At 43.3% G+C, this 25867-nt stretch overlaps 1 protein-coding gene and 1 long non-coding RNA gene across 2 annotated transcripts in view; one reads left to right on the forward strand and one right to left on the reverse strand.

The window, feature by feature from the left end:
• The window catches only part of LOC117510338 (GDNF family receptor alpha-2-like), a 347569-nt gene that overhangs the window by 212371 nt on the left and 109331 nt on the right, over positions 1–25867 (forward strand). The gene's annotated exons all lie outside the window — the stretch shown is intronic.
• LOC117510339 lies at positions 16307–20452 on the reverse strand. Its single transcript, XR_004560685.1, has 2 exons — positions 20353–20452; positions 16307–16503 (listed from the first exon to the last, which is right to left on the reverse strand). It is a non-coding gene; the product is annotated as an uncharacterized LOC117510339 (long non-coding RNA).

Consider the following 25867-nt stretch of genomic DNA (forward strand, 5'->3'; position numbering starts at 1 on the left):
GGCGGGATGCCCTCTGGGGGGTGTTGGTCCCTACATGTCGTCGGGGGGGGGGGGGGGTGTTAGCATTTTTATTTGCAAGCTTAAGTTTGGGTTGTTTTTCTTTTCTCCCCTTCCCCGGGGTTTGATGGAACGGTCCTCTGGGGAGGGGGGGGGGGGGTGTTAGCATTGTTATTTGCAAGCTTAAGTTTGGGTTGTTTTTCTTTTCTCCCCTTCCCGGGGTTTGATGGGACGGTCCTCTGGGAGGGGGGGGTGGTTTGGTTGTTTGTGTTTGTCTTTTTTGTTTTATGACTGATCAGACTGTAAACATGGTTGGACAAAGGCTGACCGCACAGGTTTAAGAACTCCTGGCCATACCTGTGCTAATTGACAGACAGAAACAAAGGCAAAGATGCAGCCAGAGGAGAAGACATCAACCATTCTGTTGGGTGAAGATTCTGTTGGAAGATGAATGCAGATACGGTTTCCAGCCATGGTCCCTGGAGGGGGGTGTTTCTCCTGGGCCAGGTTTGTGTGGTTGCCGGGAGGCTTCCCGTGAGGGTGGGGTGCTGTTGTGGCTGGCGTGCCTGGCTGGCTTTTGTTTGTCTTTTGTTTCTGTCTTTTGGTTTTCCTTCCAGGTGGTGCGCATTTGGGACTGAGTGGCTGTGTAGCTGAGTTTATCAGGACCTCACCCTGATCACCTGAGGCTGATCACGTGCAGCTCGTCAGGACTCACAGCTGTGGTGCATCTACACGGATTGGAACATGGTGGCATTTAAGTCTGGAGTGCACAGTGTGTGTTGGCCAGAGACTCGACCTTGTGACCAGACGGGTGAGATCGTCATCTCTAGAGCCATCTCCCATCAGTGGATGCAGAGAACGTCCACGTTTGATGCATGGTCTGTGAAAGAGGAGGGGCTGAGGTCTTACGCTCGTCAGCACACTTCCTGAGGTACGTTTGGTTTTGTGACTAACATTTATACAGTCAGTAAATGTGGTGTCCCTCACACCTTATTATATTGAGCTGTATGTTAGTCGTTTAAATCAGCTTCCACTGCAGTGGAGTTTTGTGAACGGGGTGTTCTATGCCTGCAGGGTGGGAAGCTGATTTGCAATTAAGCCAGGAAGTGTTTGCTGTTTGTACACCTTTGAGCGGTCTCTCTGTGTGTGGAGTGTGGACTCACATAATGATTTCTTCTTTCACAGACTCGGTTTGTCGCGGCCACCTGGGGGGTGTCGGCGGGGTCCTTGGGTCCGAACAGTTTTCTGGCTCCGGACCGTTAGCGCTGCTGGGAGCGCACCGCAATCCACCACGCCAGACCGCGCACTCTTTTGTTGTTTTCGTATCACTTCACTGTTATGTTTATTAAACTCTGTTATCCTTTGTACCGTGCTCTGCTTATTTCATAATGGGTCCTTCAAACGCTGGTCGGTTCTCCGGGCTGCGTCCGACACATAACAGAAATGACCGGATCATTTCCAAAGTGAATGCTGTGGTGATGCGGGACTGTCGTGTGACTATCCGAGAAATTGCGGAAGACGTGGACATCAGCACTTTTTTGGCACATCCCACTGTGACAGAAGAGTTGGCCATGAAAACAGTTGCGGTGAAATTTGTGCCGAAGCTGCTAATGGCGGGGCAAAAGCAACTTTGTGTTGAAGTCTCACAGGACATGCTGGACTCCGAAAAATGATGCCCACCTCTTCCACAATTTCTCAGATAGTCACACGACTGAAAAGCCACCGAAATCCGCCTGAATCTTCCAAGAGCACAACACACCACCTCACACAAATACTGCTTGCCAGCAACTGACGCAGTCGACAGGCGTGAAAAAATTCACGCATGTGCACGAAGGTTCAAGGTTTGCTCATGCAAGCACACGTGATTCAAATCCATCAGGTTTTTGAAAAAAAAAAAAATAAGTTCTGATACTTTTCTAACAGATCTCGTATTGTCATCGTCATTACAAGTGCAACAACAACGAGATTACGTCCACACTCAAATTGCCACAGACAAGATACAGCAATTAATCCACAATTATTACTTGTTTCCCGTAATAATGGCACACATCAGAATTAAGACAACACACATTCAAAATCAAACCTGATTGAATATCAAACAGGTTTGATTTTCATCCGACCATGCGATGGCCGATCGGGAGGTGGTCATGAGAGGTTAAACACAGCTCGTTACTCCATGTATACTACACGATGCAGGATGCACGATTAAGCTAAAACTCAGCGTGATCCAAAACATTCTCGCACGAGTGAAAAATTGGCTCAAAATTGGCCAAAACTCGTACAGTGTAAGCCCATCTTTACACTAATGTTCAGTTTGGTCGCAGTGCATCCCTGAACACCTTTGGAGGTGGTTTGGTTTATTGAATCACAATCCATCCTCGGTGCACATTTACACGTGTCCTTTCAAGTGGTGAAGTACTATCCTATTGGAATCTGACGACAAAAAACACATTTTAATGCAAGGTGTAAATGGTTGAAACTCAAACTGCTGAATAGTAATGCCTTAAAGGGGAACAGAAATCCCCACGGATTATTTATAGCATGAATAAACACAAAAAAATGCATTCTTTTGATAGTTCAAGAAACACAAAAGACCATAAAACATCTATAGAAAACCTTGTTTTAGTCGTGGTCTGAGAGGCTTTGACATCAACCAGCTGCCGCCATTTATGCAGGTCAGGTGGGTGACGTCACTGGTTGGGGGGGAAAATGAGTCTCGTTCTGAGATTCCCTGCCAGAGGCACCAACAAAGAGGTTATATATGACTACTAGAGTCTGCACTCCCAATGCAGCCCACTAAACGCGAACGTCCCTTCATGGACAGCGACATGACACCTCCTAACTGGGCAAACTACTGATGAAGTTCTTGGATGTTAATGCATTTTCAATGGGGATTTACAATCAATCAATCAATCAATTTTTTTTTATATAGCGCCAAATCACAACAAACAGTTGCCCCAAGGCGCTTTATATTGTAAGGCAAGGCCATACAATAATTATGTAAAACCCCAACGGTCAAAACGACCCCCTGTGAGCAAGCACTTGGCTACAGTGGGAAGGAAAAACTCCCTTTTAACAGGAAGAAACCTCCAGCAGAACCAGGCTCAGGGAGGGGCAGTCTTCTGCTGGGACTGGTTGGGGCTGAGGGAGAGAACCAGGAAAAAGACATGCTGTGGAGGGGAGCAGAGATCGATCACTAATGATTAAATGCAGAGTGGTGCATACAGAGCAAAAAGAGAAAGAAACAGTGCATCATGGGAACCCCCCAGCAGTCTACGTCTATAGCAGCATAACTAAGGGATGGTTCAGGGTCACCTGATCCAGCCCTAACTATAAGCTTTAGCAAAAAGGAAAGTTTTAAGCCTAATCTTAAAAGTAGAGAGGGTGTCTGTCTCCCTGATCTGAATTGGGAGCTGGTTCCACAGGAGAGGAGCCTGAAAGCTGAAGGCTCTGCCTCCCATTCTACTCTTACAAACCCTAGGAACTACAAGTAAGCCTGCAGTCTGAGAGCGAAGCGCTCTATTGGGGTGATATGGTACTACGAGGTCCCTAAGATAAGATGGGACCTGATTATTCAAAACCTTATAAGTAAGAAGAAGAATTTTAAATTCTATTCTAGAATTAACAGGAAGCCAATGAAGAGAGGCCAATATAGGTGAGATATGCTCTCTCCTTCTAGTCCCCGTCAGTACTCTAGCTGCAGCATTTTGAATTAACTGAAGGCTTTTTAGGGAACTTTTAGGACAACCTGATAATAATGAATTACAATAGTCCAGCCTAGAGGAAATAAATGCATGAATTAGTTTTTCAGCATCACTCTGAGACAAGACCTTTCTGATTTTAGAGATATTGCGTAAATGCAAAAAAGCAGTCCTACATATTTGTTTAATATGCGCTTTGAATGACATATCCTGATCAAAAATGACTCCAAGATTTCTCACAGTATTACTAGAGGTCAGGGTAATGCCATCCAGAGTAAGGATCTGGTTAGACACCATGTTTCTAAGATTTGTGGGGCCAAGTACAATAACTTCAGTTTTATCTGAGTTTAAAAGCAGGAAATTAGAGGTCATCCATGTCTTTATGTCTGTAAGACAATCCTGCAGTTTAGCTAATTGGTGTGTGTCCTCTGGCTTCATGGATAGATAAAGCTGGGTATCATCTGCGTAACAATGAAAATTTAAGCAATACCGTCTAATAATACTGCCTAAGGGAAGCATATATAAAGTGAATAAAATTGGTCCTAGCACAGAACCTTGTGGAACTCCATAATTAACTTTAGTCTGTGAAGAAGATTCCCCATTTACATGAACAAATTGTAATCTATTAGACAAATATGATTCAAACCACCGCAGCGCAGTGCCTTTAATACCTATGGCATGCTCTAATCTCTGTAATAAAATTTTATGGTCAACAGTATCAAAAGCAGCACTGAGGTCTAACAGAACAAGCACAGAGATGAGTCCACTGTCCAAGGCCATAAGAAGATCATTTGTAACCTTCACTAATGCTGTTTCTGTACTATGATGAATTCTAAAACCTGACTGAAACTCTTCAAATAGACCATTCCTCTGCAGATGATCAGTTAGCTGTTTTACAACTACCCTTTCAAGAATTTTTGAGAGAAAAGGAAGGTTGGAGATTGGCCTATAATTAGCTAAGATAGCTGGGTCAAGTGATGGCTTTTTAAGTAATGGTTTAATTACTGCCACCTTAAAAGCCTGTGGTACATAGCCAACTAACAAAGATAGATTGATCATATTTAAGATCGAAGCATTAAATAATGGTAGGGCTTCCTTGAGCAGCCTGGTAGGAATGGGGTCTAATAAACATGTTGATGGTTTGGATGAAGTAACTAATGAAAATAACTCAGACAGAACAATCGGAGAGAAAGAGTCTAACCAAATACCGGCATCACTGAAAGCAGCCAAAGATAACGATACGTCTTTGGGATGGTTATGAGTAATTTTTTCTCTAATAGTTAAAATTTTGTTAGCAAAGAAAGTCATGAAGTCATTACTAGTTAAAGTTAATGGAATACTCAGCTCAATAGAGCTCTGACTCTTTGTCAGCCTGGCTACAGTGCTGAAAAGAAACCTGGGGTTGTTCTTATTTTCTTCAATTAGTGATGAGTAGAAAGATGTCCTAGCTTTACGGAGGGCTTTTTTATAGAGCAACAGACTCTTTTTCCAGGCTAAGTGAAGATCTTCTAAATTAGTGAGACGCCATTTCCTCTCCAACTTACGGGTTATCTGCTTTAAGCTACGAGTTTGTGAGTTATACCACGGAGTCAGACACTTCTGATTTAAAGCTCTCTTTTTCAGAGGAGCTACAGCATCCAAAGTTGTCTTCAATGAGGATGTAAAACTATTGACGAGATACTCTATCTCCCTTACAGAGTTTAGGTAGCTACTCTGCACTGTGTTGTTATATGGCATTAGAGAACATAAAGAAGGAATCATATCCTTAAACCTAGTTACAGCGCTTTCTGAAAGACTTCTAGTGTAATGAAACTTATTCCCTACTGCTGGGTAGTCCATCAGAGTAAATGTAAATGTTATTAAGAAATGATCAGACAGAAGGGAGTTTTCAGGGAATACTGTTAAGTCTTCTATTTCCATACCATAAGTCAGAACAAGATCTAAGATATGATTCAAGTGGTGGGTGGACTCATTTACTTTTTGAGCAAAGCCAATAGAGTCTAATAATAGATTAAATGCAGTGTTGAGGCTGTCATTCTCAGCATCTGTGTGGATGTTAAAATCGCCCACTATAATTATCTTATCTGAGCTAAGCACTAAGTCAGACAAAAGGTCTGAAAATTCACAGAGAAACTCACAGTAACGACCAGGTGGACGATAGATAATAACAAATAAAACTGGTTTTTGGGACTTCCAATTTGGATGGACAAGACTAAGAGACAAGCTTTCAAATGAATTAAAGCTCTGTCTGGGTTTTTGATTAATTAATAAGCTGGAATGGAAGATTGCTGCTAATCCTCCGCCCCGGCCCGTGCTACGAGCATTCTGACAGTTAGTGTGACTCGGGGGTGTTGACTCATTTAAACTAACATATTCATCCTGCTGTAACCAGGTTTCTGTTAGGCAGAATAAATCAATATGTTGATCAATTATTATATCATTTACCAACAGGGACTTAGAAGAGAGAGACCTAATGTTTAATAGACCACATTTAACTGTTTTAGTCTGTGGTGCAGTTGAAGGTGCTATATTATTTTTTTTTTTTGGAATTTTTATGATTAAATAGATTTTTGCTGGTTATTGGTGGTCTGGGAGCAGGCACCGTCTCTACGGGGATGGGGTAATGAGGGGATGGCAGGGGGAGAGAAGCTGCAGCTGAACACACTCATAGAAACAGTCTGAAAATACATGTTAAAATGTCATACTGACCTGGATATCGAGCCATTAAAATGAATTAACATTAAATCATGTCAGAAAAGTATTAAACTTAGTCTGACACCCACACATTCTGAAATATTAGTGTAGAAAGTTACACACCTGTTAAGCTGCGCTGCTGGGCTGAACCGAGCTGCTGCTGCTGTTTTCAGCATAGCGTGGCTCCTAAAACCATTATGAAACACACACACACACACACACACACATATATATATATATATATATATATATATTTATTATTATTATTTTTTTTTTTACACAATTATCCTTTATTGACCAAAGTCACTGGCGTTTGTGCACATCTGTGTGTGAGTGGTGTGTGTAAGTGTTGTCCGTGTCGTCAGACAACACAGGCACGGGCAGCAAACAAACACATTTATCAACCAAATGTCATGGACAAAGTGAGAAGAAAAACCAAAACCACTTACTTATGGAAGGAAATATTGTCTCCCTTGTTCCTCCGTTTGTGGCTTTGCCAACATGCACAGCTTTCCGGCATATTCCATCTGTTTCTTGACGAGACTAATAGAACTTCAATGAGCAAGCTCAGTAAACTGCACTTGTCCCCAGCAGAGGAGACCCCAACCAGTGACATCAACCAGAAGTGCCCTCCACTGACTTCAGCCAATGGCGATTTACATGTCAATTTAGCTGCAGATTTGATTCAAATAATATTATCTACACTGTGCTCAAACATTCTGCAAGTGTATAAATAACACTTAATTTTTACCAAGGAATGCACAAACAAACTCTGAAAAAGCATTTCTGTTCCCTTTTAAATTCACCCACATTGATGTCAGTTGTGCAAAAGGCATAAGGTGGAGGATGAGGACCTTGCTCAAAGGCACCTTTGCAGTGGTAATGTGGGTGAGACAACTGCTACACTTTCATCTCTGCCAACAACTTCTTTTTCTTCCCTCCTGGCTGGAGAACAAACCTACAACCATCCAGTCACATGGCTGCATTTCTGTCATGTTAATTTTGGCCCTTTAATGGTGTCCTTAGACTGTTCTTTTGCCAGGGTGGAATGATTGTACACAACACATCATTAATGACTTTAAAAAAATAAGAATTGGATGCACAAGTCTGAATTTTTTTTTTAAATCATCGCTAACACACACAGGGTCAAAATTATACACACAGGCTCAAATAAATACACACACTCCTACTAATATTTGGTTAAATGCCCCTTAACCTTAACCATAACCTAATCCTACTCCTTTCCCCCACCCTAACCATAACCACCCTGACCCACCCGCTTCACTTTTAATTTCGTGCAGCCATCATGGAATGAATGGGAATTAATTCGTGCTGCCGTGATGAAAATGAGGCGCTTTTCGTCACAATATCACAAACCAATAGATTATTAGTTATCAAGTTGTTCACCAATGAATATGGCTTTTTACACCCTGAAGAAAACCATACACCCTGCGCATCAAAACAGCGAGTGTAATCTCTGGACCTGTCACTGCATGCAGCTCAGTACAGCAGACGGGGCAGTGTGAGTGGCCCGCTGCGGCGCTTACCGAGCCCGCAGACTCAGTAAGCGAATCGGAGGCAGTGAGAGCAATCGCCCACCTGATGAGGACGCAGAACACAATGTACAGTTTAAAAAAAAGAAGAAGCATGCAAAATTGCACTAAAAAAAATCTGCGAAACTGCGAGGCCACGAAAGGGAGTTACGTTCTAAAAAAACCCGCGATAGGCGAAATCCGCAAAGTAGTCAGCATTACTTTTTACAATTATTATAGATGTTTTAAGGCTGTAAAACCCCTCACTACACACTTTATACACTTTTCTCAAGCAGGCATTAACATTTTCTGTCCTGTGTAAACACTCAAAGTTCAAACCTTAGTAGAAAAAAAAAGAACGTTTTCCTATAAATAATTATGATGCTTTTAGAACTAACAAATTTAATTTTAACGATCAACCTACGAGGTTGGACACATAAGAAATTATTAATAGTGACTCACCAGTATTTCACAATTCCTCTGACCGCGCCTCTTCATCGTGGCGCGCTCCACTGTCCGGATTGGCTGATTACTCGGGTGATATGAAAAATATTACCTGTCCGCGGAACGGGTGTATTGCTATTTATTCTTTAGTGTTTTATCCAATCATATTGGCGTATCATTTATAGGTATATGATGATAATGTATATTTCGTGCTGCTGAATCACGACTTGCCATGAGACCAGGTTGCACAAACCCTATCACCGCAAAAGTGATTTTTTTTTTTTTTACTTTATTTTTGGCACAGGTGGCGGTCACTACAGCCGGTGACCCCCCGGCAACTGAGTGCCGTAGTATAACCAGCAGGAGACCATAATGTGTGCCGTGAATTTGGTGACGCCACACCTGAATTTATTGAATATTTTTCTGGTGTCTTGTTTTTGCACTTTGTAGACGGTCCCTATGCTTCAGTTTTTCTGCCGCCTGCTCGCTCAGGTCAGTATTATTTTTCCAGGTCAGAGGACGGCTCATATGGATAAAATGAGGTTGTCTAACTTCCTGAGGTTAGAAACTAGTGCTGTTTCTTTTACTACAAAGTTTCTCTTAAGATTGTTGAGTCAATTTAAGATTATACCAGAGGGGGAGGTTTCTGTCCTCTTCGAGTTTGAGGCCTTCGTTCCCATTTGACAGTCAAACTCCTCACCTGACACTGTCCCTCGGAGCAGGACACACCCAGCGGGCACTTGACACCAGAAACGACAGCTGCTCGGATCACCTCCCCACCTCACCGGACCCTGCAGTAATTGATTTGTAAACTGAAATCTATAACTACTTACACTGAAAAAATATATGCCTGTACCATGAATGATATTCACGTTTTGTGAGACCCGCGTTCACATATTGTGAGATATTTTTTCCAGTATTTACATTTTGCAGCTGATTCACCTTTTGGGTGTTAACAAGGCTGTGAAAATTCCCTCACTTTAGGCAGAAAAAGCATTGTAAATAATAATAATTAAATAATGCTAATTAATAATAATAATTTTAAAAGAGGAAAATTATAGCCAGCCCCTCATGGACTTACAGAATGATGTCCAGGAGCTGCTACACATCGATATTATTGTCCCTGCTGGTCCTACTGTCCTCTCATCCCTCGAATGACCGAACAATCCTCCACTGGCCGAGCAAGACTATCTACTTGAAGTGGATCCACTTGACTGCTCAATGCATGCTCTGTGATCCTCTGGAAGCACTCCAATAAAAAGAAAACAAAAAATAAAGCCCATGCACAGATGATGTTCAGCACGCTGTCCATGTGTGCATGGTGGGTGGACACCAGTTAGCAGCTTTAACGTCATTTCCACTGCTGTGCTCAGAAAAATAAATGAATAAATAAAAAAGAGGAAACCATATTAATGCGTGTGCACGGCGGGTGGATGTTGCCGGCTCACCTGCAGAGTTGGGTGGCTGGAGGCTGCTGGACTCATTCGGCCGCTTCCAGAAATGCTGTTTGTCTCAGATCATATAAAAGGAAAAGTGTGTTTCAACCCCTCACAAGTTGTCCCACATGTTGCACACATTCTGAGTTGTGGAAATTGCGTAGTGAGGGGTATGAGGCGCCTGCCTAACTATTTATGAGGAAGTTTGCTATACAATTTTTTTTGGTCTGTTCAAAAATCAAGCGACACATGGGTGCCTTCCCCCCACCGCTGAGGCAAGAGAAAGGAGAACAACTGTGAATGTCATGCTGAACTGTGTTAATTTCCTCACGGATGCCATTCACAGGCTGTCACAGCCCAGTGAGATAATACCCTTAGATCTTCACTGAGTTTCTTGAACTTTCCCATTGTTCTGAGTGCTGTCAAACTTATCCTTTTTATGCTGGCAAAGAGAAAGTACCATTTGTAGTCAATCATGATCACAACCGAGGAGTTAATAGGCCTTGATATTGTAATGTTAAAAGACATTGTGGAACCTTCAGCACCACCCATTAAAACATTTAAATCAATTTATGTATATATTTGATCCTATAGGTATACTTTTGATCCTGTGTGGATTAAATAAGATCCAAAATAAATTCCATCTTGTGCACCCGATTTTTGTTTTTTAGAGTCGTTCACAAATATGACCAACATCACAACAAGGAGTCTGAAAAAGATGCTCAAATGACTCACAATTCATGGAGGAATTGTACATACCATATTGTTGGTTTGGAGGTTGATGATTGCATAAAGACGTGGACCTCATTGAGGGACAAATTAATCCAGAAGAAGCTGCTGCTCCTGTGGCAAATTGCATAAAGACGCGACAGAGAACTTTAAAGGGTCACGTGCACGTTGACGTCATTGCATGGCCACGGAGTTAGAGTTGCAGAAGCATAAATCAGGTTTCAGGATTTTAAGGTACCACTCCGCAGTGGACTTAGAAAAATTGGATTTTGTCCATTTTATACATATAATGGATTTCAATTATAATGGACAAAATTTGCTGGTCCACCTGAATCATTATATATAAGTTTTACTGTATACCCTGACATTACTGGAGAAAATATGGTGGTAATAGAGGAGAATTTCTCTGTTTGAGTAGAGGTGCGACTCTACCAGCTTTGCAAGCAATCTTTGTTTCTTTCAATCCAGTACCATCTCGACTGACTAGAAAAATGCACTTGTTATCCTGCTCTTGAAAGGAAAGGGTTAGAGTTGCTCTCTGTGCTTGGAAAGGCACTTGCAAAGATTGCACTTACAGTAAGTTCAGTCCCAGTTACTTGTTGCTTAGCGAGTCGAGCAGTCTCGTTTCATGCCCTGTAACCGCGTCCTAGTAAGTAAGTCTTGAATTAATGCAAGTGTGAACATCAACAGTGTTTCATAACTACAATAATCCCCCACTTGACTGCTGCATTCTCCTGCAGTGAATAAATGCTGCAATCCAAGAGAATGTCACTGTTGACTCTGCTGATCTGTGGGACCTCCTGAAAATCCATATTGAACGATGCCATTAATGGTTTGCAACTTGCAGCAACCGGAGCAAACCTTTATTGCCAACCAACATGGCGATCATGTGACCTAATGATGTCATCTGTACAGGGTCCTCAATATATGTTTGGTACAGTTACAGGAAACCAGCACCTAAACCTTTGTGTTTTTTATGTCCTGCTCATTTGCAGCTTTATTCCCTTATTGCATTTTCGTTGGTATTTTGCATGCCATGTATTGGGTAACTTTGTGCCAGAAACAGGTGTGGCTCTACAAGAATGATTTTCAGTTTTGCACATAATTTCTACCACAATAACAACAATTCACTTTTGACTGCCTCATTTGAATGAAACTCTCACAGTTATGGCTCCCGTCCAAACTTTGCACTGCGTGCTCCATGCTCCCAACAAAATCCCAAACAGATGCCTAAAGCGGATTAGCAGTAGTAGTGCTGCTTGTGCTGGACATTGTGCTTCTGTTAAATACACACTAATAGACAAAGATATAAAAGATTCTGCTCAGTATTACAAAAATCAGTTTGGTTTTAGGGAATCAACGTGTAAGAGGGATTTACAAGCCTGAGAATAAAATTATATAGATGAATAGTTTTTCCCCATTTTGGATAAAGATGATCAGTCTTTAAGACTGTGTCATAGCAGCACCACCCCTCTTACTTTTTGCAACATTAAATCCAAACAGCGTGTTGGTAGAGACTCTCGTTGGCCTCTTCTCTGGTATGATTGGGTTGATAATTACCTTGCCTGCTTTGTGTAATCTGTTTTCAGGCTGAGTTTCTTTCATTGACCTTAGGCCCTCAGGTGTCTGCAGTGCACCTCCTTATTGAGAAAGATGAAACAGAATGCTAAAGCTCATTATCCTTTGCTGCTTAATGCCATACTGAGGTCAACAACCCGATGTGTGTATACACAGTCACACGGTACAGACCGACACACCACAGCTGCACAACTACTCAAACAGCCACTATGAGCCCGAACGTGACCACAATAATCCCCCGCTTGACTGCTGCATTCTCCCGCGGTGAATAAATGCTGCAATCCAAGAGCATGTCACAACGATTCAATTAAACCAAGACGTCATTGGTCAGTGCTGGGCTGACAGGGTTCTTCTGATTACTGCTATTATCCAGCTTTTAGACCTCCACAATCACTGCCATCCCTGTGCTGTGCTGTGCCTGTCTACATGTTGCATGATGTAATAGAAATGACAGTTATATACAATGTATCCTGTGCTGAACAATTTTTATTTATAAGGCTTTATATATATTGTCCTGGTTGCCAATGAAACTGGGCTATTAAGTCAAGCAGTTTGTCCATCTATCTGTGCACCTATACTTAGGTAAGTCTGAGATTTATAGGATGATTGCAGTCAGAAATACTTTCATCATGTTATGGTTTTCCACTTAGATTTGAGAGCCAATTTGAAGCATTTAGTTTGAATTGTTAACAGTCTGTCCTGTAAACAACCATATTGAAACCGAATTACGTCAGGAAGTTTATACAACTGCCCCTGCAGCACTTGAAGCCAGCAGTGAGTGTGATTGGATGTTGTGAATCATAAATATGCATGAATGCCTTGATTTTTTATTTGAGCGAATGGATGAATGAAACAGTTAAAGCAGATGGTATTTTTAAAAAACACAAATGAAGCAGCCAGCAAACTGTGGCTTCAGCACTCTGTTGCAAAACTTGATTTCTGCCTTTGCAACTGTTTTTTTTTTTGTTTCTTCTTCCTCTACTTTTGGCTTGCTCTGGTTGCCACACCAGTTTCCATATAGGGCTACATGAGAATTTGAGAACTTTCACCCGGATGCACTAGCACAACCCCTAGTGTTCCTAAGGGCCCGGTCACACAGTGATAGCTGAATGAAGGAAAGAAAGTCACAAAGTCACAAATCGTTGAGAAAAAGTGGACGAATGAGCTGCCACTTCTCCCATCACCGAAAAGCCTGCAAGTCCAAAGCACATAACAGAAGGAAACAAACCCGAAACAAACAAAACAAAACAAAAAAGACATGAACAGCGACCTAGACTCTTTAAACAAAATCAAACAAAACATCCATGATCATGTGACTTGACAGCGGGTATCAGACTAAGCGCCAGCCTGTGATCATTTCTGCAGCCAACGTGCACGCTCCACAGCACCTGTAGGCGTGAGTTCTGGTTGTCTTGACAACAGGTTTGTCTTCACAACAACAACGACGGACGAAGTTGAATGACAATCAAGCGGAACGCTGACGGTACGGGAAGTACGCAAATGATGAGGAACTGTCAAGACAGAAAGCAAAATTTTTCAGCAGTTTGAAAATTCTGACGAAGCGCCAGCTACAGGAACAAAACTGGACAACAGTTAAACGATATCTCCGAAAGTCAACGTAAGTCCATATTTCTTGTTTTTTGGTTTTTTTTTTGGCTTCAGTGTCCTTCATTAGTGTTGTGTGACCAGGGCTTAAGCAGTCTATCTGCTTAACATCTTGTGATCTGATGAGGTGGGGTCCACCCTGGACAGGCCACCAGTCTGTTTCACTGTGCATGTGTCAGACCTACAATAAAAACAGTCACACTATTATTCACAATTTAAAGACTCCAATTCACCTAAAAAGCCCACCCTTCTGCAAGTTCATGATAAATTATCACAGATGTACACATCAAATTCACTCAAGTGTACAGGAAAATGGGCTTTGGCCATGTGTTGCAGGGTGAAAATCAGCTGCATAGCATATGCTGAACATGTTCAAAATACAGTGTATCCAGAAAGTATTCACAGCGCTTCATTTTTCCACATTTTATGTTACAGCCTCATTCCAAAATGAATGAAATTAATTTTCTTCCTCAAAATTCTACACACAATATCCGATAATGACAATGTGTAAAAAATGTTTTTTTGTTTTGTTTTGTTTTTTTTTGCTTGTTTTTTGGCAAATGTATTAAAAGAACTCACTCGTACATAACTGTTCACAGTCTTTGCCATGAAACTCAAAATTGAGCTCAGGAGTATTGTATTTCCACTGATCATCCTTGAGATGTTTCTACAGCTTAATTGGGGTAAATTCAGTTGATTGGGCATGATTTTGAAAGGCACACACCTGTCTATATATAAAGTTCCACAATTGACAGTGGAGGTCAGAGCACAAACCAAGCATGAAGTCAAAGAAATTTTCTGTAGTCCTCCGAGATGGGATTGTCTTGAAGGGTGTGCAGTGCCAACCAGGAGAACCAGCTGGAGAACCAGCTTGTCTGGACCATTCTGGGGAAGGGTCCAGACAACATTTATGCTGCTTTGAAGGTCCCAATGAGCACAGTGGCCTCCATCATCCATAAATAGAAGAAGTTTGAATCCACCGGGACTCTTCCTAGAACTGGCTACCATTTTAAACTGAGTGATAGTCACTCTGTCAGAGCTCCAGTATTCCTCTGTGGAGAGAGGAGAACCTTCCAGAAGGACATGGTGAAGCATGGTGGTGGCAGCATCATGCTGCGGGGATGGGAACTGGGAGACTAGTCGGGATCGAAGGAAAGATGAATGCAGCAATGTACAGAGACATCCTGGATGAAAACCTGCTCCAGAACACTCTTGAACTCAGACTGGGGTGACAATTCATCTTTCAACAGGACAATGACCTGAAGCACACTGTAAAAATATCAAAGGAGTGGCTTCAGGACAACTCTGTGAATTTCCTTGAGTGGCCCAGCCAGAGCCCAGACCTGAATCTGATTGAACATCTCTGGAGAGATCTAAAAATGGCTGTGCACCAATGTTCCCCATCCAACCTGATGGAGCTTGAGAGGTGCTGCAAAGAGGAATGGGCAAAACTGCCCAAAAATAGGATGTACCAAGCTTGTGGCATCATATTCAAGAAGACTTGAGGCTCTAATTGTTGCCAAAGGTGCATCAACAAAGTATTGAGCAAAGGGCTTGATTAAGTACGTATGTACCTGTGATTCTTTTAGCTTTTTATTTTTAATAAATTTGCAACAATTTCTAAATAACTTTTTTTCATGTTGTCCTTATGAGGTGTTGTGTGTAGAATTTTGAGGGGAAACATGCATTTTCTCCATTTTGGAATAAGGCTGTAACATAACAAAATGTGGGAAGTGTGAAGCGCTGTGAATACTTTCTAGATGCACCGTACGGCTCCTGCAACTCTAAAATTCGGCAGCTGTTTTAAAGAAGTGTACCACAGTGATACTACACTGTGCAACATAAGTGTGTATGTCAGCGACTGTCGCAAAGGTGGGGGGAAAAACAGTTTTGTAACGTGTACAATGGTGGAATGTGTATGTATGTATGTGTATGTATGTATGAAGCCACACGATCTCTTCGAGGAGTCGCTCAATAGAACCCATTGATTCTTTTACGTATATGCACACCATGCAACCAAAAGCAGCCCAATCAAGAGGGATATAGAAGACAGGGAAGATATGCCAGTTTATACATAAACTAAAGTTGTTGAAGTGTTTTACAGGAGGAAGGTGGAGAACACACTCCCTGCCTCTCTCAGTCTTGCTAAAGTCCTGCCACAGTCATGTGATTTTCTGACATGACCATCCCACAACAATGTTGCCGCTATCCTGCAGTATTGTGCAATAATGTCTTTGTGATCATCGCAAATAAGTCATATTTAACTGCGACTTCTGTGACCCTCCAAAATCATGACATTCAAATCTCGATGTGAGTGGGGCTTAACCTGCATGACTTTGGAAATGGGAGGAAGTTGGAGGAGCCATCGGGATTCAAGCACATTACTCTTAAATACTCTTGTCTTAATACTCTGCAGGCTACATCCATATTTTTTGGGCCTGCACTGTATCAGAATCATTTTGGGAAGACGTTCATCAGACAGTAAAGGAAATATTAGGTTTTGATGTGGCATTTACTTGTGTTTCTTTTTATCTAGGTAATTTGGATCCAAATTTGAGTAAAGTAGATAAATATCTTCTAAAACGTTTTATGGCTGCAAGTAAAAAAGCTATTACCAAGCATTGGTTCACTAAAGATCCCTCGAATATTAACCAGTGGCTTACCATAGTCAAAAGCATTCAGTCCTTGGAGCGCTTAACTTTTATACTGAGGCTTCAGAAACAGAAGGGTGATGCCCTTTGGGAGAAATGGGACACTTACCTCATGTTAAGGGGCAATAACTGATAACTGATAAATTGGAAAACAGGCAGGAACCCCATGGACCCACCCCAGGTAAAGGGCCTACCAGGGGAGTGGCCACAAGACCACCCAGGGACAGGAAGTCCAGCAGGATGACAACAGAACCTCATGCAGGGGACAAACGGAACACCAAGAAGGCCAGCCAAAACAGAATCTGGGCGGCAACCATGAGGGCGATTGTGAGGCTGACCCAAGCCGATCGGAAGGACAGGCGGGACATGGGGTGGCTGGATGAGACTCACAGCAGAATCCGGAGGATGACCGCGGGGCCCATCACCGAACCTGGAAGAACTAAGGGGTTGGCCAGGAGGTCGATTCATGTCTAAGGGCAGGCCTGGAGAATTGCCATGAGATTGGCCGGACAAAGTAGCCGAGACAAAGGGAGGACATGGGTTAGAAAATTGACGCAAATTATTGGAATACTTAAACCTAGGGGTGACAGACTGCCCATGGCAGGTGTGAAAGGAGGAAAGTAACATAACCAATGAACCAGATGAGACCTGAACCAGTTTACGGAAGTGACCAGTATTGCGGGGAAATGTGCAATAATTCAACAAAATCCCAAAAAAGCAACTGAGAGAGAGGAGGATAGATGCCAGAGGGAAAAATAGATGGGGGAAAAACAAAAGGAACTAACCTGCTGAAAGGAGGGATATACTGACTTGAAAAACCAACGTAGTGAAACCTTATCAGAGCCTAATGACCTAGCAAGGGAACGACATGATGAAGAGAACAGTTTACTCAAAAAATGTAGAAGGCGTGAATACTGACCAACCAAATTTAGAGGACCAACCGGGAAATTCATTATAGAGCCACATGAGGTGTTAACACAACAAAGAAGTCGTTTAGTCAAGAAATGTGATACATAGTGAAACCAACGAAACGAGATGCAGAACCCAGAAAAACCAACAAAAGAACTCCATGAAACAGAAAACTGTTTAAACAAAAAAATATACAAAATCAAGGACCCAACCAAGCACACACATGGACTTATCAAAAGCAGAAGACTCAGAGGAGAAACGAGAAGGAACATTAACCACACCGCTGCAAAGGTGTTTGATCTGTTTCATATTGAAACATAAACAAAGAGTTGATCCAAAAAATAAAATAGACCCAAAATGCAGTATACCAGTAATAACTGAAAAAGGCGTGATGCACACCTTACAATGAACCTGTTCACATATTGAAAAGTGCTGCTGACAACTGCATGCATTGAGCGATCACACCAAGAAAATCTACTTAGGGGTCGACAAAACCGAGAAAGCTCAAATGCAAATCTGGGGAATAAATCCTCCCAACCACAAATGATACAGGCAGATATAACACAATAGGGAAGCATTATTACATAGTGTAAAGCAGATTGTGTTGGTAAACACAGCAGGAGGTGAACTGACAAAAGAAAAATCTGCCCCAAAAAATAAGGAAACGAATGACTCAGTGTCCGGCTGATCATAGATGTTTGAGTTCCTGGTGTGGATGGTTCAGATGACTGGGTGAGGTGAGGAGGTTCACCAGGTGAATCCTGGGGAGAGGATGCTGTGGGTGAATTAGCAGACTTCACATGTGACTGTGGTAAGGCGCGCATCATGGCTGATTCAGCAGGCTCTGTTATTGACTGTGAGGAAGCGCGCGTCGTGGCAGGTTCAACAGTCTCCGTCATTGACTGTGAGGAAGCGCGCATCGTGGTAGAGTCAACTGGCTCCGTCATTGACTGTGAGAAAGCGCGCATCGTGGTGGATTCAGCAGGTGCCGTCAATGACTGTAGGGAGGCACGCATCATGATGGATTCAGCAAGCGCCGTCGGTGAGGTGTGCATCGGAACAGTGCTCTCTGATGACATCGAGCACCGTAGGGTGTGGAGAGCTGGGGAATCCTGACATGCGCACGCCGTGGAGAGGCCCTGTGGTTTGTATACGGCGTAATGCTGTGTGGGCATGACTTTTCCAGAAGGTTCTGCTTGTTCTGGAGGCATCACGGCAGGTGCCACTATGCGCAGTGGAGACATAGATCTTCCTGATGGCTCAGCGGATGATCCGTAAGGTAAAATCTGCGCCGAGGGGTTAGGCAACAACAAGGCTTCTCTTTCAGATGAGGAAGCAACAGATGATGGCGCACGAAGCTTACGTGGTGCTGGTAATGGGGGCTGACTGGGCCAGCGTCGGTGTGGCATACGACCGTGGAGCTGGTTCTCCTGGTTGGCACTGCACAGCCGGCTTCCGCGTAACAGCGTCATGGTGCTGGTGTCGGCAGCAGACAAAGCATGCTCGTGTGACCAATTGAGATGGCAAAACTGCTGCAGTAGACAGGGTGATGAACTGTGGCATGTCTGAGCAGGCCTCATAAATGTCACATTCAATCAGAAAGTCCATGGTATCTTCAACACATGGAGGCATCTGACCTTGCCTAAAAAAGTTCTTGATATTACCTAGATCAGGAAAAGTTGATACAACCTCAGGCTTGGTCTGCAGGATCTGGTCTAATGCTGCTAGGACTCGCTTTCTGTCCAGCCGGTCAGTACTGTCCCAGTATTCATAAAATAAGTCTTGAATCTTGAACAGGAACATGGCTGTGTCCTGCAGTGTCTGTCCTTCCATATCAGATGACTTGTCGTCCTCAATGTCTTCCCAGTCTGATTCACAGTCTGAGTGGGAGGTTGGATGACAGGTGTAATTCAGGCTGACTCACCCAGGCTGGGAGACGCCCCGCAGCAAACAAACTGTCCAGGTCAGGAATGTTTCCTAGTTCAGGAAAAAATTTAAAAAAGCCAGGAATTGGCTTGCACCAGATTCCAAGCTTTGTCCAAAAAATCAAACTTCTTCTTTGGGGTGTAGCAGGAATGAAAACAGGTGAAGAAAAAATTGTTCTGAGAAAAAATGTCCTTAATGGTGGCCATGTCTGGGATCATGACGGTTGGGTATGAGCTTGCTGCATCCATTTCTGTCCAGTTCATTCTGTCAGGATCAGACTAGACGTGGCACAGAAGGTGGATGGATGCAAATGCAAAACTCACAGAGACTGGTATGATAGTAAAAAGGCTTTATCTCAAAAAGGCATGCAGGGATTCGATACACAAGTAGACAGTCAGAGAAGCGGCGGTACAGGCTGGCGACAGGCTAAGGTGAGGTCCAAAAACATGCACTGATCAAAACACAAGGCAGCAATGGTCATGGGCTGAGGCGAGAGCAAGGTCAAAGGTAGAACATGATCAAAAACACTGCAGAGCAAAACAGAGCAAGACAAAAGGTCTCGAACGTGAACTAGAAAGCACAATGAACTGGCAGGGAGTGGAGAAAGTGAGTTGTTTAAATAACAGGTGCAGTAATTAGGAAAACAAGACACAGGTGTCAGGGAAAGTGCTGGAAGGGGTGTGGTCAGCCAAGACAGAGGTGAGGCAGGAGTAGAGTGACAGGTGGGCGTGACTAAAAGAAACAGACTCAGTGACTGAAAATCAAACCCCAACCAACTGTGATAAAAACTGACAAACCTAACGCAGAGAAGAAGACAAGAAAAGAGTGCCAACATAAGACAGTGATCAACAAAAGAATAAAGACAGAGACCACACTAGAACGGGACCAACAAGTGGCAACAGTAAAACAGAAAATACAACTAATGACTACCCAGAAAATAGAGGATAAACAGAGCATAAGACCAATGACAAAAGTAATACTCAGAACAAAACTAAAACAAGACTTAACAAGTGACTAAAATACAATGGCCAAATACATATAACCAGGGACTGAAATCATGATAAACAGAAAATTAAACAGGATCGAAGACTGATACACACGAGTCCAGATAATAACAAGAGCCCAGAATGGGCTGAAACATGACAATAACAGCCAATTTTGTGGTGCTTGTCTTTATTTTTACTTTTTACATTCTATAATTTTGTATTTTATTTTTTTACATCTCATTGTACATTTGACACCTCTTGTTATATGGCTGGGGGGGCCTGGCTGCCGGTTTGTTTCTGTTTTTTTGGTTTTCCTCCCAGGTGGCGTGCGTTTGGGACTGAGTGGCTGTGTTGCTGAGGCTGTCAGGACCTCACCCTGATCACCTGCGACTCGTCAGGACTCACAGCTGTGGTGCATCTGGATGGATTGGAACATGTTGGCATTTAAGACTGGAGTGCACAGTGTGTATTTGCCAGAGACTCGACCTTGTGACCAGACGGGTGAGATCGTCGTCTCGGGAGCCATCTCATCAGCAGCGGATGCTGAGAACGTCCAGGTTTGATGCACAGTCTGTGAAAGAGGAGGGGGTGAGGTCTCACGCTCGTCAGCACACTTCCTGAGGTACGTTAGATTTTGTGACTAACAGTTATACAGTCAGTAAATGTGGTGTCCCTCACACCTTATTGTATTGAGCTGTTTGTTAGTCATGTATCGGCTTCCACTGCGGTGGAGTTTTGTGAACTGGATGTTCCATGCCTGCAGGTTTGGAAGCTGATCAGTAATCAAGCCAGGAAGTGTTTGCTGTTTGTACACCTTTAAGTGTTCTGTGTGTAGAGTGTGGACTCACATAATGGTTCCTTCTTTCACAGACTCGGTTGTTGCGGCCACCTGGGGGGTGTCGGCGGGGTCCTTGGGTCCGAAACAGCTTCTGGCTCCGGACCGTTAGCGCTGCTGGGAGCGCACCACGCCAGGCCGCACCTTTTTGTTATTATATTTTCACTGTTATGTATTAAATTCAGTTAGCCTTTGTACCGTGCTCTGCTTATTTCATACTGGGTCCTTCAAACGCTGGTCGGTTCTCCGAGCTGCGTCCGACACATAACAGTAGTCTCTGGCCAAACATCACGGACCCAGCGGTAGCAGAGACGGTAACGCGCCGGGAAGGCGGCAGCAGACGTTCAGTGGTTATCCGGATCAGTTGCGGGGCTCTCCGCCCGGAAGGTGCGTGTTTGAGACCCATTACTGGATACTAATTTGTGCTCTCTTGCAGCCGTGTTCCTGTGTTGTGCCTTATCCGTGGGTCGTGGTGGAGTGTGACTGGCGACGGCTTCGCGTCACACTCCGACCGGATAAGAGGTGTAAACGGGAGCTGCAAGAGTGCGTTTATAATGGGTTCACGCGCACGGCGGAGCTCTGTTAGCACGGGTCGCTGGGCTTCCTGTGTTACAGTCGTAGCCCCGTTTCCCCGGATAAAGGTAACTACTGCGTCTGTTGTTTCAGCTCCGGCGTTATTTAGTTGAGCACATTTTGGTTGTGTGTTGCACTCAGCTGCGCACATAAGAGCAGCTCGTTTGTTTTTTCTGTCGCCAAAGGGGTTTTTTTTTCATTTTTTGCACTCTGGTTCCCCCTTGTGGTGACTGCATCACGTTACCGTCAAGCTCTTGAGTAGGAACAGGTGTGTTCCATTTGGTGGAGCTTGACGGTATAACTCACTGATTTGTTTTGTGTTAGTTCATTTTGTGTGGGTGTTTTTTGAGTTGGTTTTTGTGTGGGATTTTATTTTTTTGTTGTCCACTATTTGTCTGGGGTTGTGACCCTGCAGCCTGTCTGACAAAGAACAAAAAAAAAACAAAAAAACAAAAAAAAAGGACCCAAACAACTGTGTGTTGGTCTGTTTGTTTTTTCTTTTATTTCTTTTTGTTTCACATCCCCAGGGTTAGATGGAACGGTCCCCTGGGGGGTGATGGGGTGGTACTTGGGTTGTTTTTTCTTTGTTTTTTGTTATGCCCTCTCTTCTCCTCTGACTCCAGCCGGGTGTGCCGTAGTGTCGGCATTGCTGGAGGGGTGCAGTTAGGTTGTGTTGGGCGTTTCCCAGGTAGCCTCTGCACCCGGGAGGGGAGGGGGGGGGGTTTGGGGTGTCTTTTTGTTTTCCCCCCCCAGTTTCCGCCCTCAGGGTTTGACTGTGGTGTCCTCTGGGGGGGAATGGGCGTTGGGTCCATCTAGCCGTGGACGGCCGGGGCTGGGTCCATTGGTCGTGAGGGGAGGCGTCTCCTGGGGTTGACGAGTGGTCCTCTGGGAGGCGCTGGTAGTCCCCGTGGGTGACGTTGGATCCCAGAGGGACCTCGGCCGTGGTTATTACTCCTGGAGCTGGCGGGTGGCCCTCTGGGGGGTGTTGGTCCCTACGTGTCGTTTGGGGGGAGGAGGGGGGGTATTTTGGCATTTTTGTTTGTGAGCTCCAGTTTGGGTTTTTCTTTTCTCCCCTTCCCTGGGGTTTGATGGAACGGTCCTCTGGGGGGGGGGGGGTATTTTGGCATTTTTGTTTGTGAGCTCAAGTTTGGGTTGTTTTTCTTTTCTCCCCTTCCCTAGGGTTTGATGGAACGGTCCTCTGGGGGGGGGGGGGGGGGGGGGGTTTAGTATTTTTGTTTGTAGACTTGGGTTTGGGTTGTTTTTCCTTTCTCCCCTTCCCTGGGGTTTGATGGGACGGTCCCCTGGGGAGGGGGGGTGTTTTGGTTGTTTTGTTTTATGACTACTCACACATGTTTGGATAAAGGCTGACCGCACAGGTGTAAGAACTCCTGGCCACACCTGTGCTAAGAGACTGTCAGAAACAAGGGCAAAGATGCAGCCAGTTCAACCAGTCTGTTGGAGGATGAACGCAGACGCGGTTTCCAGCCATGGTCCCTGGAGGGGGGTGTTTCTCCTGGGCCAGGTGTGTGTGGTCGCCGGGAGGCTTCCCGTGAGGGTGGGGTACTGTTATATGGCTGGGGGGGCCTGGCTGCCGGTTTGTTTCTGTTTTTTGGTTTTCCTCCCAGGTGGCGTGCGTTTGGGACTGAGTGGCTGTGTTGCTGAGGCTGTCAGGACCTCACCCTGATCACCTGCGACTCGTCAGGACTCACAGCTGTGGTGCATCTGGATGGATTGGAACATGTTGGCATTTAAGACTGGAGTGCACAGTGTGTATTTGCCAGAGACTCGACCTTGTGACCAGACGGGTGAGATCGTCGTCTCGGGAGCCATCTCATCAGCAGCGGATGCTGAGAACGTCCAGGTTTGATGCACAGTCTGTGAAAGAGGAGGGGGTGAGGTCTCACGCTCGTCAGCACACTTCCTGAGGTACGTTAGATTTTGTGACTAACAGTTATACAGTCAGTAAATGTGGTGTCCCTCACACCTTATTGTATTGAGCTGTTTGTTAGTCATGTATCAGCTTCCACTGCGGTGGAGTTTTGTGAACTGGATGTTCCATGCCTGCAGGTTTGGAAGCTGATCAGTAATCAAGCCAGGAAGTGTTTGCTGTTTGTACACCTTTAAGTGTTCTGTGTGTAGAGTGTGGACTCACATAATGGTTCCTTCTTTCACAGACTCGGTTGTTGCGGCCACCTGGGGGGTGTCGGCGGGGTCCTTGGGTCCGAAACAGCTTCTGGCTCCGGACCGTTAGCGCTGCTGGGAGCGCACCACGCCAGGCCGCACCTTTTTGTTATTATATTTTCACTGTTATGTATTAAATTCAGTTAGCCTTTGTACCGTGCTCTGCTTATTTCATACTGGGTCCTTCAAACGCTGGTCGGTTCTCCGAGCTGCGTCCGACACATAACACCTCTCTTATACCCCAGCTTGTTCTCTTGTTTTCTATCTTTTCATTACCTTCGCCAAGGAAGTTAAGTTTTCAGTCGCGTCCTTTGTTTGTTGGTTGGTTGGTTTCTTAGCGGGATTACTCAAAAAAATCCTCAACGGATTTCAATGAAATTTTTTACCAGGGGTGTATCTTGGCCTAACTTAGAAGTCATTAAATTCTGGTAATGATCCAGAACACGATCTGCATCCAGTAATGTTTTTAAGGATTCTTTATCATTGCAGGATAGGGCCAATTTCAACATTTTTGCATCTAACTTCATGAAGACGGGTCACAAAGGCTGAACAAAAATTAAGTTACGACACAACAATAATTTAGCATTTGTTTCTCCTCACTGAATAAACTTATTAGAAAATTTAAAAAAAAAAACTTGTGTAGTTCTTGCAGTTTCTCTTCTTCTGGGGCCGACACCGTCGTATACGATGGCTGAGACCAAGCTTTGCTAAATTATAAATAATTTTTTAATGATATGAGATAGAAACTTTTTTTTTTTTTTGCTGAAAAGTTAACTCCGCGGACTTTCGAGCCACCATCTTTGTACTCCTCATAGAAGCTGTGTGATGACGTGACCAATATGAGTGTTCAATCAGAATTGGTTCACTGTCACATGGTTTTCCAAAATACAATCGCAGGGCAAATTCACCTCACGTGGCACACCAAAGATTGTTTTTAGGAGTGATGTGTTACTAGTTTATTATAGTTTGCTGTGTGTTTTGAATAAATGTGTGTGGAAAATTATTTGCCGCTTTACCTTTTACTTTACTTATTTCTGATTGTAAACCTTACACAACTATAGCATATATATTTTGAAAGTACAGGTTGTCATGAAAAAAGAGACATAAAACTTGATTGTGGAATGCAGGGAGAGCTGTTTTTTTTTGTTTTTTGTTTTGGTTTGTTTGCTTATTTTTTTATTAAGAAAAAATTGGAATACAACATCTTGTAGAGGAGACAAACACATCAACCAAAAACAGACAAAAAAAAAAAAACAAAACAAACAAAATCAAAAGGGGCATTACCCAGTGACATATAAGGAGCAAGGTCATTTCATAAAAGTAACATAGAGTTTATATCCTTGTGGATTTTACACGCCAACTTTGATTTCACTTTTTGGAAAGACAGGAAAAATAATTTAAAGTCATTAACAAAACCTACAAAGGACGGCTTATTGTTTCTCCATTTACAACAGTGAATATAATATTTACCCATGAGTATGACAATATTTACCACATCAGAAATAGAAGACTTTAGATTGTCCATATAAAAAATAATGCGACAGATGACAAAAGGTAACATATCAATTATTTTCACAGATAACCACTCATTGATATCCAGCCAAAATGTCCTAGATACAAGGTATAAATAAAACATATGTTCTAAGGTTTCCTCAGCTACATTACAGAAAGTGCAAGGCTCTACTTCAAACCCAAATCTTCTTTCAAGGAAATCAGCAACTGGATAGATTTTATTTATTATTTTAAAGTGAGTTTCTTTTACCTTAGGTGAAACAGACCACTTCACAAATTTTGTGTGAGCCTTTTCCATAACTGACAAGGACACTTCATCAGTTGTTCTGAACAAGGCTCTGTTGAAGTTATGGAAAAGCTTTACTTTAAAGGCTATACTAACAAATCTGTTATCACACTTCTTATTGTTTATGTGAATTTCATCTATGATTAACTGAGGTAAATAAGACCTAACATTAGAATTCTTCTTAATATTTAGTATCAATCTAATCAAAGGCAGGGGGATAGCCTTGCAGATTTTGTTATATTCATATTGAGAACATTTTAACTTATATTTAGATGAAAAGACACTATAATTC

Source organism: Thalassophryne amazonica, chromosome 5 (genome assembly GCF_902500255.1).
Source record: "Thalassophryne amazonica chromosome 5, fThaAma1.1, whole genome shotgun sequence".
Lineage (NCBI taxonomy): Eukaryota > Metazoa > Chordata > Actinopteri > Batrachoidiformes > Batrachoididae > Thalassophryne > Thalassophryne amazonica.